This window comes from Caretta caretta, chromosome 5, assembly GCF_965140235.1.
Source record: "Caretta caretta isolate rCarCar2 chromosome 5, rCarCar1.hap1, whole genome shotgun sequence".
In the NCBI taxonomy this organism is placed as follows: domain Eukaryota; kingdom Metazoa; phylum Chordata; order Testudines; family Cheloniidae; genus Caretta; species Caretta caretta.
The window spans coordinates 56705665-56721938 of record NC_134210.1 but is presented as its reverse complement, the minus strand read 5'-3'; the positions used below and the strand labels follow the sequence as shown (position 1 = coordinate 56721938).

General features: G+C 40.2%; 1 long non-coding RNA gene across 1 annotated transcript in view; it reads right to left on the bottom strand.

Annotated features, from left to right (window-relative positions):
• Positions 1-14246, bottom strand: part of LOC142072007 (uncharacterized) — a 28628-nt gene extending 14382 nt beyond the window's left edge. Inside the window, exons 1-2 of the long non-coding RNA XR_012668289.1 lie at positions 14160-14246; positions 2745-2891 (exon numbers count right to left, since the gene is read on the bottom strand). This is a non-coding gene — a long non-coding RNA (uncharacterized LOC142072007). The remainder of the gene's footprint in view (positions 1-2744; positions 2892-14159) is intronic.
• Between the last annotated feature and the right edge of the window lie 2028 nt (positions 14247-16274).

The following is a 16274-nucleotide window of genomic DNA, read 5'->3' as shown; positions in this document are numbered from 1 at the left end:
TAGCAATATAGGTTTGGGCTGAAAGTTTCCACATTAACTCTGAAGGCTAAATAGATAGCTACAGATATATTTGTGAAGTTTAAAAAAATGTTAATCAAACTATGCTGGGATTACAGGTCATAAAAAATTTTATTTGTATCTGAAGTTTTTGTGTCTGAGCCCACACTGTCCCCATGTTCAAATAGCATATCAAACATTGAAATAGTTCACTTACGTCTATAGTAAATGTGTTTGTGTTACTGAGGTCAGAGTTAAGAATTTCTGTTACAGTGATCTCACATGTATCTTTATGTTAGAATTGCAAGTGAGAGATCTTGTCTTCACTAGAAAATCAGGTCATGTTAGAACATGAACTTCAGAAGTCACATTAACTAACATGATGCTAAACACAACTTTGGCATCAATATAGACAGGGACTGCAGTGTTCAACATCAGGTCAGGTCATGGGTAAACCCTACTGGAAACACTAACACAAAGTCATGTTTAATATCATTCTAGCTATCATGATTCCCCAAGGTTATGTTCTAACCTGGCTTAATCTTCCAGAGGAGACAAGTTCTGAACATAGTCAGTGAAGTATTGATTAAGGAAGATAATCCTTTAACTGAATATTTTCTTGTTTTTTAGAGTTTGCATGGGTGGATTTGGAACTTAAGCAACATAAAATGGTTTTTAACTCTATCTATCCCAGCAACAAAAATACATAGTAGCAAACTTTAAAGTGATGATGATGATGTTTCATTCTTTCTGTCTTTCTTTTTTCTTTTCACTTGTGATGGTGTTTAAATTTATTTTCACTATGGACCATATCACACTATCATAAGATAAAACCTGAGGTGAACTTTGTGGAGTTTCCAACAAGTTCTCCCTTCAAGAAGATGGTACTGGAAGGAGAAAGGATTGCAGAGGAGGTAGGACATATAACCTTCAGACCCCATATAGCTTTGAGGAAAAGATGTTTCAGTGCTGATTTGCCTGCCTTTCTGCAGTCCTGCCCAACCTTGCTTCCAGGTTTCTCAGCTCCCTTCGGAGCCAGGGTGTCATTAATTTCTCTACTCCGACATGCCCGATATTTTCAATTCCAAAGATGGTGATGGCATGCAGCAAATGTTAATGATGAAAGCAGTAACATACACTTCAGTATGAATATCTGGTTGGTGCTGAGGGAAGCATATGACAGAGAATGGCTGATTTCCTGTCCTGTCTGCAACACACACCCTGAAGCTTCACGGAGCCCTGACTTCATTCTTATGAACAGGTTTCTGCTGGCTTGGGGATAGGAGGAAAGACGTTCCAGTTCAGCTTTGCTTCCTCCTTTGTTTGATTTTTGGGATTTTACACAAAATCATACATTTATTTACTCCTCCCACAGCAGAGGTGAGCATAGAGCCCTACTCCTGACCTAATCTAGGTACTTCTACCCTTCTAGGACCCATTTGAAAAATGGCAGTTTGTGAACCAACCTCTGGTAATAAGTAGTACCTCACTCTCACCAAGTGATTACATAATTAAAAAGTTAACCAATTGGTTAAGTCATGGAAAGAACCTTGGGAATAGCCTATCCAAGCATTCAGCTATATGGGCCTGATTTTCCTCTCACTTCCACTGGTGTGAACTGGAGTAGTTCCTTTGAAGTCAATGGAGTCACACAGGTGTAAATGAGAGGAGAATCAGGCCCAGCATATTTACTTTTAAGCCACAGGTTTATGCACTTTCCAAAGCATAGAAACTCAGTCATTGAGAGCAATAGTTTTAATGACTTTGGAGTTAAGCCATCTATTCAGAAATTGATTGAGAACTTATATAAATTATATAAACTACTTTTACCTCTCCATTCCTAGATAAACATCTTTTTGTAACACACCGTTCTTAATATTATGGCACTGGCATGTACAGGTCTCCATTTTTAATCACAGTGGATAGGTCTGTGTCCTAACTTCAAAAAGTGTGAAAAGGATCAGACCAAGTATTTATATAATAAAGTTAGAATCATTTCAATGGGAAAGCATGTGTTCCTCTGAGCAAATTAAGATAGTCCCACTCTGGACTTTGAAGTTGGATCTTCAAAAATAAGTTCTGTTTTACAATACAATGTGCACTCTGTGGTATAGTAATCACTGTCAACGTGCACATAAGTCAGGTTCAAACACAGGTGCAAAACATCTCTGGGAATGTATAAAAAACTCAGATATACTTTAAAAAACAGGTTTCACAACACTTAAGACAAAACTTTTAGAACAACTTGGTAAACTACTGTGCACAAATAAATTTGTGCACTTGAATAAATATGCATTGCATCTCCCAAGTACCCAGTATTTTATTGTTCCACATTAACAAATTTGTAAGTTTCATTCCTGGAATCCCAAATATTAGGCTATTTTACTCTTAATTTAGTTTGGAGGGTTTTAGGGCTGAGCCAAAGCCTCTTGAAATACTTTAGTTAATTAAAAAAAATTGGGATCTGATCCTGTAAATGTACTGGGTCTATTCCCATGAATAAGTTATGCATGTGTGTTAGCATTGTAAGATCATGATTTTCTCTTCAAAAGTTACAAACACTTGGATATTTCATCACCAAATTTGAACACAGTTAAAGTTGTTTTTTCTTTGCAACTCAAAAAACCCAACACCACAATTACAGTTAGATATACATTAACTGGAATATTACAGACAACAAGTAATATAAATTATATTTTATGACAGAAATTAACAAATTACATTGGAGTAAGACCCTGGGAACTCACCTGCACAACATGAAGATTCAGGCCTGAGTGAAAACTCTCCTCAATTTTCCCTTGGAATATATACAGACAAATCTGGTCTTAAATATGCGGTTCCCCCTTTTTCCTTCCCCAGGTAGAAACAAGCAGTTTGGATGCCAGCAGTACAATCTGTTTTGGGGATAAAGATAGTAAATAGAGTTGGTTCATAAAAAAGGGGGCGGGGCATTTAAAAAGTTTAAATTTTATTTTGAAGTTGTTTTTTTTTAATTTCAAATGTTGAAATCTCACAGCTCTGGAGGTGGTTTAAAAAATGGGGCAAATTTTTTATGAAAACTTTGTCACAAAATTTCCTAGTTTTTCTAATTTCAAAATTCACTTTTTTAAAACTAGCTTTAGTGATTAACATTTTGGGGGTGGGGGTTTAGGCTTACACCTTTAATATTAAACAATTAAATCACCTTCCTAAGGGTTAGAAGCAGAGAAAACTAAGGTCTAATTTCATTCCTGATGGGACTCGATTAAGTTACACCAGAAATAAATCTGGATCATTACGTTTATTTTTCATTGCATGTCTTATATCTCAAGTTATGGAACACCTCCTGAAGAAAAATACATGAAATGCAACTTAGGGAAGGACAAACACGTTTTAGTTATTCTGAACCAACTTCAACTTTTTCAGTTTGGAATTCACATTTAGAAAGTTGAATAGTATCGGATTCATGTTATCCATAAGAGAGTACTCAAGTTGTACAGCTATGTGAGCTGAGCAAAATATTTATCAAAAACATGAACACAAAAAATGCATCCTTTTGAATTCATGATGTTTCTGAAAAAAAAGTAAAGTTTTGTGGGGAAAATAATTCAGGCAAGCAAAGTTATTGTTGAATGTGAATGTTATTGTTGAATTGTTACCATCTGGATACTTGCAGAAATGTTGTGGCAGCTTTTCAGGTACTACTGAGCTTGTTTGGTTGTGACTGATCACATCATTACTGTCATGTGGCATGGCTCTGGTTGTCTGAACATGTGCTCAATAGGGATAGCAGAAGATATTTTGACTCTCTCTGATGGAAAGATAGCAGTTGAGTTGCTTATTGTGAGCTAGTCAGAAAAATCATCATTACTCTGCTCTTTTCCCTAGTCACACTAATACATGCTAGAAAATGTTATTAGTAATAGTATACCTGGGAAATGATTCAAGTTGGAGAAGCCAGAAAACTGCCATTGATATTGATTTACAGTTTGATAAAGGGAATACAGGCAGTCAAGCCACAGAGGAACATCGGAGACCTGAACTTCTCAAGGCTATTTTGCATTTTTAAACCTCTCCAGTCTATATACCCAGAGCATTGTTGCATTTTCCTCTACTTAATACTATTTGAAATTTTATTTGTTTATCCTATAATAGCAGACTGTCATGTTGTACAGGCAGCCAGCTTCTAAAAATCAGTTCTGTTGTACCTGTGCCACTAATAGGCTTAGGGGCTTGATTCTCATCCCATTCCTGCTGGTATGAATCTGGAGTAACTCCTCTGAAATGAAGGAAACTGTTGTAAAACCAGCTTAAATAAAAGGAGAATCAAGCCCCTAGTTTCTGTGTTGCATGTAGAGTAGTGTGAAGAAGTACATACCCTTTTAATGACTTTCTATATAGTCATTCATACAAACAGGTGAATAAAAAGTTTTTAACATGAAATTTTACCGAAGTTGCGTATCACATTTTCTTCTCTGTGGATGACTGGCATAGCAGATATTCAAACTGAGCTGGTTTGGTTGGCTGTGACTGGTCACATTATTCATATGGAATTGATCCTTGTTCCTTGACTGCCTCAGCTAGATTCTGCCTTGTCTTTCTGTGTGTTCACAAAGGGGTGGGATGGAGAATAAGGTGTCTTCTCACTTTGATGGTCTGTGGAAAAGTCAAATTGCAGTCACTGTGTTCAAACAGCACAGGGACTGCTCCCTAAGTACTTGCCAGAAATCCAAAGGGAGAGAGGAGAAGAAGAAAGTAGTTGGTGCCCTTGTCCATCACCACTCTGCCTCACACTTCCTAAACACCAACCAGCAGAGCTGGTAAGCTGCACTGAGGGAAATATGCTTAAAGAGATATTGCAGGGAGCTACAGGAGGCGCAGGCAGTGTGGTGCCTACAAAACACAATCTAGCTCATAGTGAGAAGGGTTATATAACCCACTGTAACTGGGTTTCTCTGAGGGAGATACTGTAGTTCATGGGCCCTCTGTGAAACAGACAGGAAAGTGATTTTCTGTGCTCTTTCTTTGCTCTCTTTCTGAAAGCAGAAGTAGTACCAGATTTTTATTTTGAGGCCACATCTAGACTATGGGGACTGTAGCGACATAGCTATAGGGTAGATGCAGCCTCCAGCAATGGAAGGCGTTTTTCTGTCGCTGTAGGAACACCACCTCCCAAGCAATGGTAGCTAGGTTGACGGAAACATTCTTCCATGGATTTAGCTGTGTCTACACCAGGGGTTAGGTCAGCATAGCTAAAATGCTTGTGATGAAGTTTTTCACCCCTGAACACTGTAGCGATGTCAAACTAAAATTTTAAGTGAAGACAAGGCCTGAGGCACAATGCCTCCTGGTTCAGTGTGTCTATGCACTGCCCTTACTATGGGCAGCATGCAAACAGCATGAACTCATCTGACCCTATATATCAATGTAGGCTCCTTTTGAAGTGTCTTAATTTCTGCTCATTTCCCCCAAGAAAGGAATGGCAGAAATAAAAGGGGTTCAAAGATGGGCAACAAAAATGATTAGTGGCAGAAGGAGAGATTGCTTAGTTTAGAGAGAAGATATGATACAGGGACATACAAAAATGAATGGTATAGAGAAAGTAAATGGGAGCACTCCTATGTACTCTCTCATTACACAATAACAACAATGAGACATTGGGTGAAGTTAAAAGACAATAAATTTAAATGTGATAAAGGGAAATATAATTTTACACATTGCATAATTAGCTGGTGAGTTTATTGCCACAAGGCATAATTAAAGCCAAACATTTAGTAGCTTCAAAGGCAGATTAGACAATTATATGGATATTGGGACTATCCATACCTATAAAGCTTTATAAGGGATATAAACCCTCAGTTTTCATGGCATAAGCAAATAACTATCTTGTGAGGTTTGGAAGAAACTTCCTATGTGGAAGTAATTACATAATTGTCCATAATGGCATTCCTTGCACATTCCTTCAAAGCATCTGGTACTGACTACGATTCAAACACCACTCCATCATTCTAGGTAGCATTGTAGGAGGCCCATGTCCACCTTCTCTTAAGAGGTTCTTGGGATGTAAATCATAGGCCAGTGGTCTGACCTAAACACAAGATTAACTTGCTGTACTGTCCAAGGGTCACCTTCCCACGCAACCTTTTCCCAAGCAGCCCTTTCCTGGCTCCCTCTCTGCAGGGTGTAGCAACCTGCATGAAACTTGGAATGAAGAGTACAGGTTCCAGGAGGGAAGAAGAAGAGGCACGAGGAAGTCACTCTGTAAGCACATGGCTAGAATACTAGTTTCAGCATTTTTGTAAATGGTTCTCTTAATAAAGAGCCCATTTAGTTTTACAAGCATGGAGCCCTTTCATCTTATTACCCAGCATGAGGTACATGAAACATGGTCACAGTAATCAATCTAGTGATACCCACAGCAAGGAAGAAAGTGTGACTAAATAGCAAACAAAGCAGCACCTTAATAAAAAAAAAAAAAAAAAAGAGCAAGCAAGCAAGTATAGAGGGCTATGTTCCACCAGGAATGCTGGATTTCCAGACAAAAAACCTTGCACAAACATGGAACCAGTGGGGGGAAAAAAATCAGTTCTCAATACGGAAATGACCATGAGGGATAAAGATGAAAATATGAAGTTAAAGCTTTTATACTATCTCATTGGGGGGTAAGGATGAGAAGCGAGTAGGACACTTTTGCCAGGAATAATGCCCAATACCTTTATCAGCTGTTTGAGTATATTTGACAAGTACTGTGACCCCAAACAAAATGAGACTGTAGAGGGATACTGTTTTATTTTACTTGAAACAAAGAAGCAGAATAGGGAATAGATACCAACATCACAGAGCTGAAAATTCTGGCATTATATATAACTTTGGGGATATTAAAATTCTCTAATTCAGACAGGAGTGTTTGTGGGCCATATGAATCCATTTTATGGGGGAGGTTGTTGAGAAAAACAGATCTAATCCTAAGGAAATGCCTCTAAATAGCAAGGACAGCTGAACTGTCCAGGAGAAGGATCAAAACAATGCCAGAGACTAGTGCAAAACAAGGGTACAGGCTCAAGCTAAAGGAACACAGGAAGCAGGACAGAGACAGATTGTAAATGCAGGCACACATGTGAAAGGCGACACGTAGGACAAAAAGAAAAAAAAATCCAGCTTATGGGAAACAATATAAGGCTGTGAAAAACAGAACCATTTTATATCCCAATGTCACTGCTACCCAGGAAGAAAAAAGCAGAAGTACACGCAGTGACTGAGGATTTAACCTCTTCTTCATTGAAAGTCTCTATCTGCACTGTGATTTTAGCAGATCCAAAAAATCTCAATATACACACATTGAAGAAGGCTGCCAGCCATTCAACTGCCATATTTGCAACTATGCTATTAGATCAATGACCAATTTAATTCCAGATGGACTGCAGAGCCACCAGCAATGTAATCCCAGTAACGCTGATAAATAGCTCTATTAGACTGGAGAAAGGTGACCAAGTGCTAGTGATGTACAATGAAACCATTCTGAGGCCAGAGGACACATGCAGGCTATTGATAAGAAACCCACAAAACATGAGACATTATTGCTTGGAGTTTATAGCAGCTGACACAGCAGTACCATCCATTGCTAGGTATCAGGGCAATGCAAGCCATGGATTTGGTTGCAGTACACACGAGAATGCCTCAGCATGAGAGAAGAGGCAGAACGGTCACTGTCCAGCATTCTAACAGAATATAAGGGCATTTTTCAAGGAGATGGCTATCTGGAGGGCAAACTGAAGTTAGAAATAGACCCCTACACACACACACCCATGTGCAGCCCAGGAGACTACTGAATGCAGAGTACTGTTAGCCCTGGTGAACCACTGAAGAAGGAACTGGGAAACCTGCAAAGAAGAGTTATCACTACACCTATTGAAACTAGCACAGAGTAGATCAGCAGCCTATTGAGGTGAGAAACTTGTGCTCTGCATTGGTCCAAAGCCACTTAACGGGGCATTGAAAAGAAGTCACTACCCATGACCAATGACTGAGGACATACTGCCTGATTTATCCAGGGAAAAAGCATTCACTGTTAATGATGTCAAGGATGAGTTCCAGCATATTCTGTTAGATAAGCCATCCAGCCACCTGACCACCATTGCAACACTTTTTGGCTTGCACCACTGGGTACCAGTGCTTCTGGGCATCAGCCTAGCCCTAGAGGTGTTCAGTGTAAACTGAATCAGGTACTAGAGGAACTCCCAGGCATCAAGACTGTAGATGACATTTTTATTGTAGAAGACAGAGAGGTCAGGGAAGAGGGAATCCAGGACTATGATACCAAACTATGACAACTCCTCGACAGGTGCTGGGAGTGGAATATTAAGCAGAATACAAAAAAGCTGAAGCTGAGGAGAGCTGCTGCCTTCTGAAGGACTCTGGCTGGATCCTGAGAAACTAAGCACCATTAGAGAAATCCTCAGACCACTAGCATGTGAAGGGAATTAAGTGATTTAAAGATATTGCTGGCTATCTTTACAGATTCTGCGCACTCTTGGAAGCATGTTATGGTTCTGTCAGTTACCTAACAGGAGACTGCTAACAGATGATAATGCAGTCTGGTCAGAGACCCAAGAACACAAATTTGAAATAGTAAAAAAAAAAAAAAACACTCATAAGCAAGGCACCAGTCCTAAAGTACTACAGTCCTGCAGAGCAGCTAGAGCTACAGTGAGATGCGTCAGAAGGAAGTCTGTGAATAGAACTGATGCAAAGCCAGCAGCCCACAGCATTTATATAGCATAGTAGAGCCCTGACAGACTCAGAAAGGGGATGGACTCAGATAGAAAAAGATGCTATCCGCTATGCTGTTTGACATGGAACAATTCCATCAGGTCACCTTCAGGCACAGCAGATTGGGCTGACCTCATACGGCAGTTCTTATGTTCTGATATATGTCTGTAGAAAAGGAAATAGCTACCGACATGTTACAACATCTTCACATCTCTGATGGAGGCTCTAGGCTATCCAACAGACATCAAACAGAGTGGGGTGCTAAAAGCAGTAAAACAACTCATAATCCAAGGCTGGCTAGATGGCAAGGAGCAAGCACCACTGGAAGTTACCCCTACTACCAGGTGCAGGATACGTTGTGCATGAAACGCTAGATTTTGTTTATAGGGGACCAAGCAGTATTCCCAGAAGATCTAATAGCTGATATCCTGAGATGGATAAATGCTTCACAGTTGTGCATACAGGCATGCCTGAGATGAACCAAAGAGTGTACCTACTGGCCAGCTGAGGAAGCCCATCCCGAGCTTCAGAGACTTCCCAGTTGAAATCCCGGACGAGCCCCCACTTGTAACACCGACAGACCCCAGTTGTCAGTTGGATCAAACCTGGGGCCTGTGGAGCTTAAAGCATGAGCTAAAAGCCAACTGGCTGTTAGCTAAGGCTGTAGATCAGACTCATTTAACTCTTTCTCTTGAGAGGTGGTCTCGGTGTCACTAGATGGGACAGAACAACACACCCAGAAGGTGTGTGGGTTATACTCAGACAAAGGGACACAGTATACTGCAGCAGAATCCAAACAATTAGTGCGAAATGGGAATTTAAGCACCACATGTCTTCCCCTCAATACCCACAAAGCAATAATGCAGAGCTCGCCATAATGTCAGCCAAGAGACGGATAATAAAGACAAAATAGACTGGAAGGAATTTTCTACCTGGCAATATTGGACCATTGCAATACACCCTCCCAGAACCTAGATAGTAGCCCAGCATAGAGACTGGTGGGTCAGAGAAGCAAGATTCTGCTTCACATGAGGGCTAGTCTACTGAAACCCAACAAAGGAACAATGGACAGAGTGCAGAAGCAGTTGAGAGAACAGGAACCTAAGCAGGCAGCTTGCTACAACAAAGGATCCTGAAGATTAGAGACCACTACTCCCAAGGGAACAGGTCTGGGTCCAACCATCAAATAGCCACAAAAAGCAATGGCAAATGGCAACAGTCTAGGTTGCAGTGAGACACAGGTTTATGAGATAGCTACAGGCTCAGGACAGTGGGGGAAGATGAAACTGAAGAACTGTGGAGTAGGGACAGACAGACAGCACACACACACAGGGCCAAAGCCAGGACTTAGGAAGAGCCTCAGCCATCAGCTGGCCTGACGAAGAGTTGGAAGAAACAAGGTATATGAGCAAGACAGAGGACTGACAGGATGTTACTCAACAGACAACAGTTAACCCTAATCTTCTGATTCTATGATGGGCTTTGCACTCGCAACCTCCACCTCACCTTCCCCCCACCCCAGATCAACAAATGTCTGCACCAAAGCCACAACAGTGCCAAACAATTGTTAAAAGGAAAGATATACCAACCTGCATGGAGCTTGGAAGAAGGAACACAGGTTGCAGAAGGGAATAATTTGGAGAAAGAACCAGGAAGTCAGTCTGAGACTGCACATGGTTTGAATGCTATCTCTGTGAATAGCTCTCTTACTCAAGAGCCCAGTTAGTTTTACAGGCAGAGTCCAGTTCATGAAATATGAAACAAAGAAATTCACTGCTGGTCACTCAGGAACCTCCTCAGCAAGCTGCTATTCTCCACCAGCTTCTTCTCAGCAGAGAACCAGTCCTTCCTCAGTTAGCAGAGAGCCTCCCAGCAGACTGCTTCTGCTGCCAGCTCCCACTGTTACCAAGCATCAGGGCCTATCTTTTATCCTACTCCCTCCTTCCCAGCAGGCCTAGTTGTAGCCTATAGTCACCTGATCTGGGAGGAAAACCAAGCATAGGTAGGGGTTGGGCCTGAACTTCTCAATAAGGCCCAAGTCACCCTATTAAAACTCCTTTCCTGAAGACTGCTCTTGGTGAGAGAATTATAGACTGTGTAAGGAAGAGAGCAAGGTACGAGGTGGGCAAATGCAGTGTGCAAAAGGTAATGTATGTGCAAACCCTAAAAGCTTGAATCCAACCCCACATATTTGGGATCTAAGATTCAAAACCTAGAAGATGCATCTGGATCAAAACACTTTCCAAATTTGCCGTGTTCAGATTTTAAATTTAGAGCCTTTTTCTAGTGCTGATAGCAAATAGCCTTTATAATACTGGACCAAAATCTATTCTCAGAATTGGACCTCAGTGATAATACATAGGTAAGAGACAGTTTAGTTCATGGTCTACTAGTTCAAAGCTGAAAATGTGCCCCTGTCAACAGATGCTGATGACAGGGTTTTCAGTAGAAGAAAAGTCAACAGACCTTTGCTGTTGTTATTTATAGTTTAAGTGGTTTTCTGATTGTCTCTCAGACAACTTTTAAAGTGGTGTTTGTAATTCTCTCTTATCTCACCCTTCCCCTAGATCTGTATAATTCAGGTCCTAAAGGACTGGGTTCCCACCATTATTCATTCAAATTCTTTTAATGTCTTCCCAGTCTGGCACAATGGTTAATGTTTTTCAGGCAACCATTTAAAAGTTTCTACAGAGAATTAGATACTATATTATTCACCTAACATATTAGTTTATTTACTTGAATGGAGACAGATGCCTAAAATGCCTTCATGTTGACCCTGGCCAAATTGAGAACATTTTTCTTTGTGGCAACTTACAACAGATGAAAATTTCAAAGGCATTATATGGCTTGATCAAAAGCCCACTGAAGGCAACAGGAAGACAATCAATGACATCAGTGTGCTCTGGATCAGGCCCATATACAGCATGACAAACTTGTTACATAGAAATAGGCACACTGGGTATATTTTATCTTAATTTTATTAAAAGGAGATTTGCTTAAAAGGATTGGCTATTTTTCCTCTCTATTTCAACAGGTAATTTATTTAATCATGAGTCTTGTAATAGTAAACAATAGTAATCTTTTTGGAACATTTCCCTGGATTAACTGAACTCTTCTGGATTTTTAACAGCAGGGGAACACTCAGTTATCGAATAAAAGCAACAAGATACAAAATAGATAAATGCTATGGGGCTAGCAAAAGCACAATAACATGGACTGAAATAAAATTTTAATAAGCAAGGGTGAAATGTACTGCAGCTTCTGGGCAGGAGGTTTTATTCTTATACTGTTAATCAGAAATCCTGAAACCCAGAAAAGCAATAGTATTCCTTTAAAGTCCATTACACAAGGTTTGAAATGGAATTTGTTGCATTTATTGCAATTGTAAATATACAGGGCCTGATTCTCTACTGCCCTGCATCCTGTGTAATATTTTCCAGTGTATAAAATACTAACAAATCAGAATGACAGAGTTTTACATGCACTTTGCACAGCTGGAAATAATTGCATAAAGTGCCAGAAGAATTATGCTGACCATTTCTGAAACTTCTTTTCTTTCTCCTACTTTATCTCCCATTCATTATTTTGGTGTTCATGATTATTGCAGCATGGACAGTATTATCTACCACATGGCTTGAGCTTGTAAGGTGCTGAGCGCCATTAATTCCCACTGCCCTTGGTGGGAGCTGAGGGCATGCAGTACCTCACACAGGAGTGCTCAGCACTTTGAATGTCTGAGACCCTACTGAACAATACATAATGTTAGGTATATTCAATAAAGAGCTGGCAAATCATAAACCCTTAGGGTCAGATTCAAAAATTTTTACTCGGTTTTTACTCAGACAAATTCCCATTGACAAAAACTGAGTAAAGACCTCAAGGCTTGGCCCACATAAATGAGAAGTGTAGCTCTCTCACAATGCAGAGATCACCAGCAGTATATTTTCTAGTGTTCTGTCCAGACTTATTGTAAAGATCTTAAGTAATGTCTCAAGACTACTCCACAGCCTAATAAATCTCACTATCAAAAATTTCTCCCCCTATATTTTCCCTTACATACTTTCATTCCATTCAAAAATACCACCCTAAACAATTCCCCGCTGTCCTTGGTGGGTTCATCCTTCTAACATCTGTCAACTTCTCTCTAGCCAAGCTAGTCATATTTAGTTCTTTTCGTCTTTACTCAGGCCTCGTCTACACTTTAATGTTTTCTTTGTCATAGCTATGTTGGTTAGGAGTTTTTTTAAAAAATCACATTCAACCGTGGAGCCAGCAACCAACCTATGGTATATCTGGTGCTCTCAGACAATAGAGCTATCTTTCTCATCTAGTTATTTATGCCACACACAGTCACCTTGGGAGTATGCCTGTTACATATATACTATTGCACAAGTTTCACCTGGTCACACCCAAAACCCTAAACTTTATAGTCTCAGAGTAAATCTTTTATAATACAGAATGAGCAGAATCCACCAGTGAATCTTGGTGTGTCATCCAGAAATGGAGGCAAGCTTAAAAGTATATTTGTTTCACTCCAAATCTTCTTCCTTCTCATTTATCTAGACACTATTAATGGGGAGAGGAAAAAGCAAAGGAAGAAGGGACATTACCGTGGAGAGAGGGGGAAAGTTTCCTTTCATACAGTGAAAGATGGAGGCTACATTAGTGAGCAGGATCCTGAGATTTAAGGGGAAGTAATGGCTTTTGAATAAAAAGTTAAATGTATGACTCCAGTAGGACAGGCCTTAGTGAGGGGAGAGCTCATTGGTCTTGCATGGTGAACAGGAAGAGCAGTTATTCGATGTCTAGGACACCTGCTACGAAAAGATAAAATGAAAAGAAAACACATTCCCCTTCCCATTCCTATACAAAGTGTGGGAAAATAAGATACAAATATTGGAAAGTGCAGTACAGGCCAATACAGAGACTTGATTTAACATATAATCTTTTGGTTTTCTGCTTGGATGATGCTATTAAAGGCCTTCATAATCAACAAATTTCACTTTTGCTGAGGAAAAAGAGGGAGCCTGAACACATCAGCAGTTTCTTAAGAAACTGCAACCGGCAAACAAATTAATGATTCATTAACTAGATGGTTCTGACATTTTCTAGGGGCTCTTTCTAAAGTTTGCCACCTTCTGCTTAGGAAAGCAGGACTGCAGTAGCGCTCATGATGAGAGTCTCTGTTTTGCATTTTTTAACAGTATCAGACGTAGTTTGTTTATATCCCAAAGTTCTGGTATTATATTGGACATAACCTGCAGCAACACAGCAGGTGACAAGCTTTGCACATCTTAATCCCACTTCATGCTCTTTGCTAATCTCTGGCTGGAGACTCTGAACTGTCAGATTTATCTGCTGAGATTTCCAGTGGCCCAGAGCAACTGTAAAACTTCATTTAAAACTCTTTTTACCTTTTGCTGCAAATTAGTTGCTTGGTTTTTTTTAAATATGTAAAATCTTCAATCTCTTCTTTGTAACTAGGCTCCTTTTCCCACAGCACTTCCAGTCAACAAGGGCACTGTCTGAAAACTAATAGGCTAAATAATAAACAAAGTGGCTGCAGCTTTCAGTTTATCATATGAATAGAAGCAGCATTGGTCAGAGTAGGCGGAGCTTCAAAAAGGGGGACAATGAGAATATCAATTCACACACAGCATTGTGTCAATGTGCTACAAGCCATGCAGAAACAGAATGTGAATAATTATATCTGCCTTGGCCAAAACAAGAGCTAGCAGGTAATGATGAGGATTACGCAAAGGTTCCCAGCCACAGCTGCAGGGGAAATGTAGAGGGGATACATAAACGTCCATGTTTGTAAGGAAATGTTATTTCAGAGATGCGTCGATTTTAAAGCAGAAGGGCCTTTAATGATCATTTCTTCTTTGTCGTAGGCCATGTTTAGACATAGATGCACAACCTCACCCTAAAATACACCATCATCTTCAGAGGGGAACACTCCTATGGCTACCTGAATAAAAATCCTTAGCACTCATAAGATGCTTCACATCTTCAGTGTGTTTTCAGAATATCAACAAAGGGCCAGATCATGGCCTCTCCTGTGCACCCACACAGGGGAGTAAAGTGCTCAGTGAGCTGATGGGGGGAACATTCTGCCCAGAGCTGCCCCCTCCTGTGTAGGTGGGTTGGGTTGGGAAATGGTAAGAGCCATGGCTCTGCCCCCCAGTGTGATGGACAGTGCAGCTGCACTGGTGTGCTGAGGGACATGCTGCACTGGGTACAGGGCTGACAAAGTGCATGTTCCCCTATAGCAGCAGGGAGAATCAAGGAGACAGATTGTGACTCTCTCAGTCACAGCCTGCTTCCTGGGCTGGTTCTGGAACACTGCAACAATGTGCTGCTCTATGCATAGCGCTTGTGGCAATTAAGAAAGCTTGTAAATAACCTGGAGCCACTATAAACTCCATACATGCTCAGGAAAGAAGCACAATTTAATTTATAATGCAAAAGAGTTTGTAGGCCTGAGAGCTGTTTTGATCTTAAACTGTGTTTTTCAGTAGTGTGTTTTGTCACCCATTGCCCCCACATAAACTACAACAACAATATTAACATTTATACTTATAGACTTTAGGGCCAGAAGGCACCATCATGATCATCTAGTTTGACCTCCTGCATATCGCAGGCCACAGAAGCTCAGCCACTCCTCCTGTAATAGGCCCACAAACTCTGAGTTACTGAAGTCCTCAAATTTTGATTTAAAACTTCAAGTTACAGAGAATCTGCCATTTACTCTAGTTCAAACCAGCAAGTAACCCATGTACCACACTGCAGAGGAAAGTGAAAAACCCCTAGGATCTCTGCCAAAGTGACGGGGGGAAATTCCTTCTCTATCCCAAATATGGCAATTAGTTAGATCCTGAGCTATGGCATGTTTAGAGTCTGTTTTCTTCATACATATTTTTATTTGAATTAAACATAACTAAAAACATAAAGACATTTTGTGTTTACTGAATGTAAAATCATGTTAGTATATTAATATTTTTAAACAATTTTTAAAAACTGAAATAAAATAACTAAACTAAGTGAAATCATAAGAGAAAAAAACAAGGAGAGAAAAAGGTCCCAGGAAGGAAATGAAAATGGATTGCCTAATGTGAACAGCCTGTATTTCTTTATATATGGTTACAAGATGACAGGTAGGCATGTGCAAAAGAAATAGGAAGGATCTTGTTATTTTGATTCAGGTCTTAAGTAGTCCTTCCCTTTTGCAATGAAAATTTTGTGGCCACAAATAAATACAGCCCCAGCTTTGCACCTTGTGTTATGGTTATATCCAGATGCCTGATGTACAGATGCAATTTAATGCTTACAGACATCCCCCATGGCATTAACCATTCCTACAAATAATTGAGGGGACAAAATTGCACTTGCAAATTGTGGGTACATGTGATGGGTGTTCACCCCACACTGGCAAGGAAGGTGGTTAAAAGCAGCCTTGGGAGACTATGCAGGGGGCAGCCAATTGGAAAGAGGTTGCACAGAACAACCAATCAGAACCAAGCGGGCTC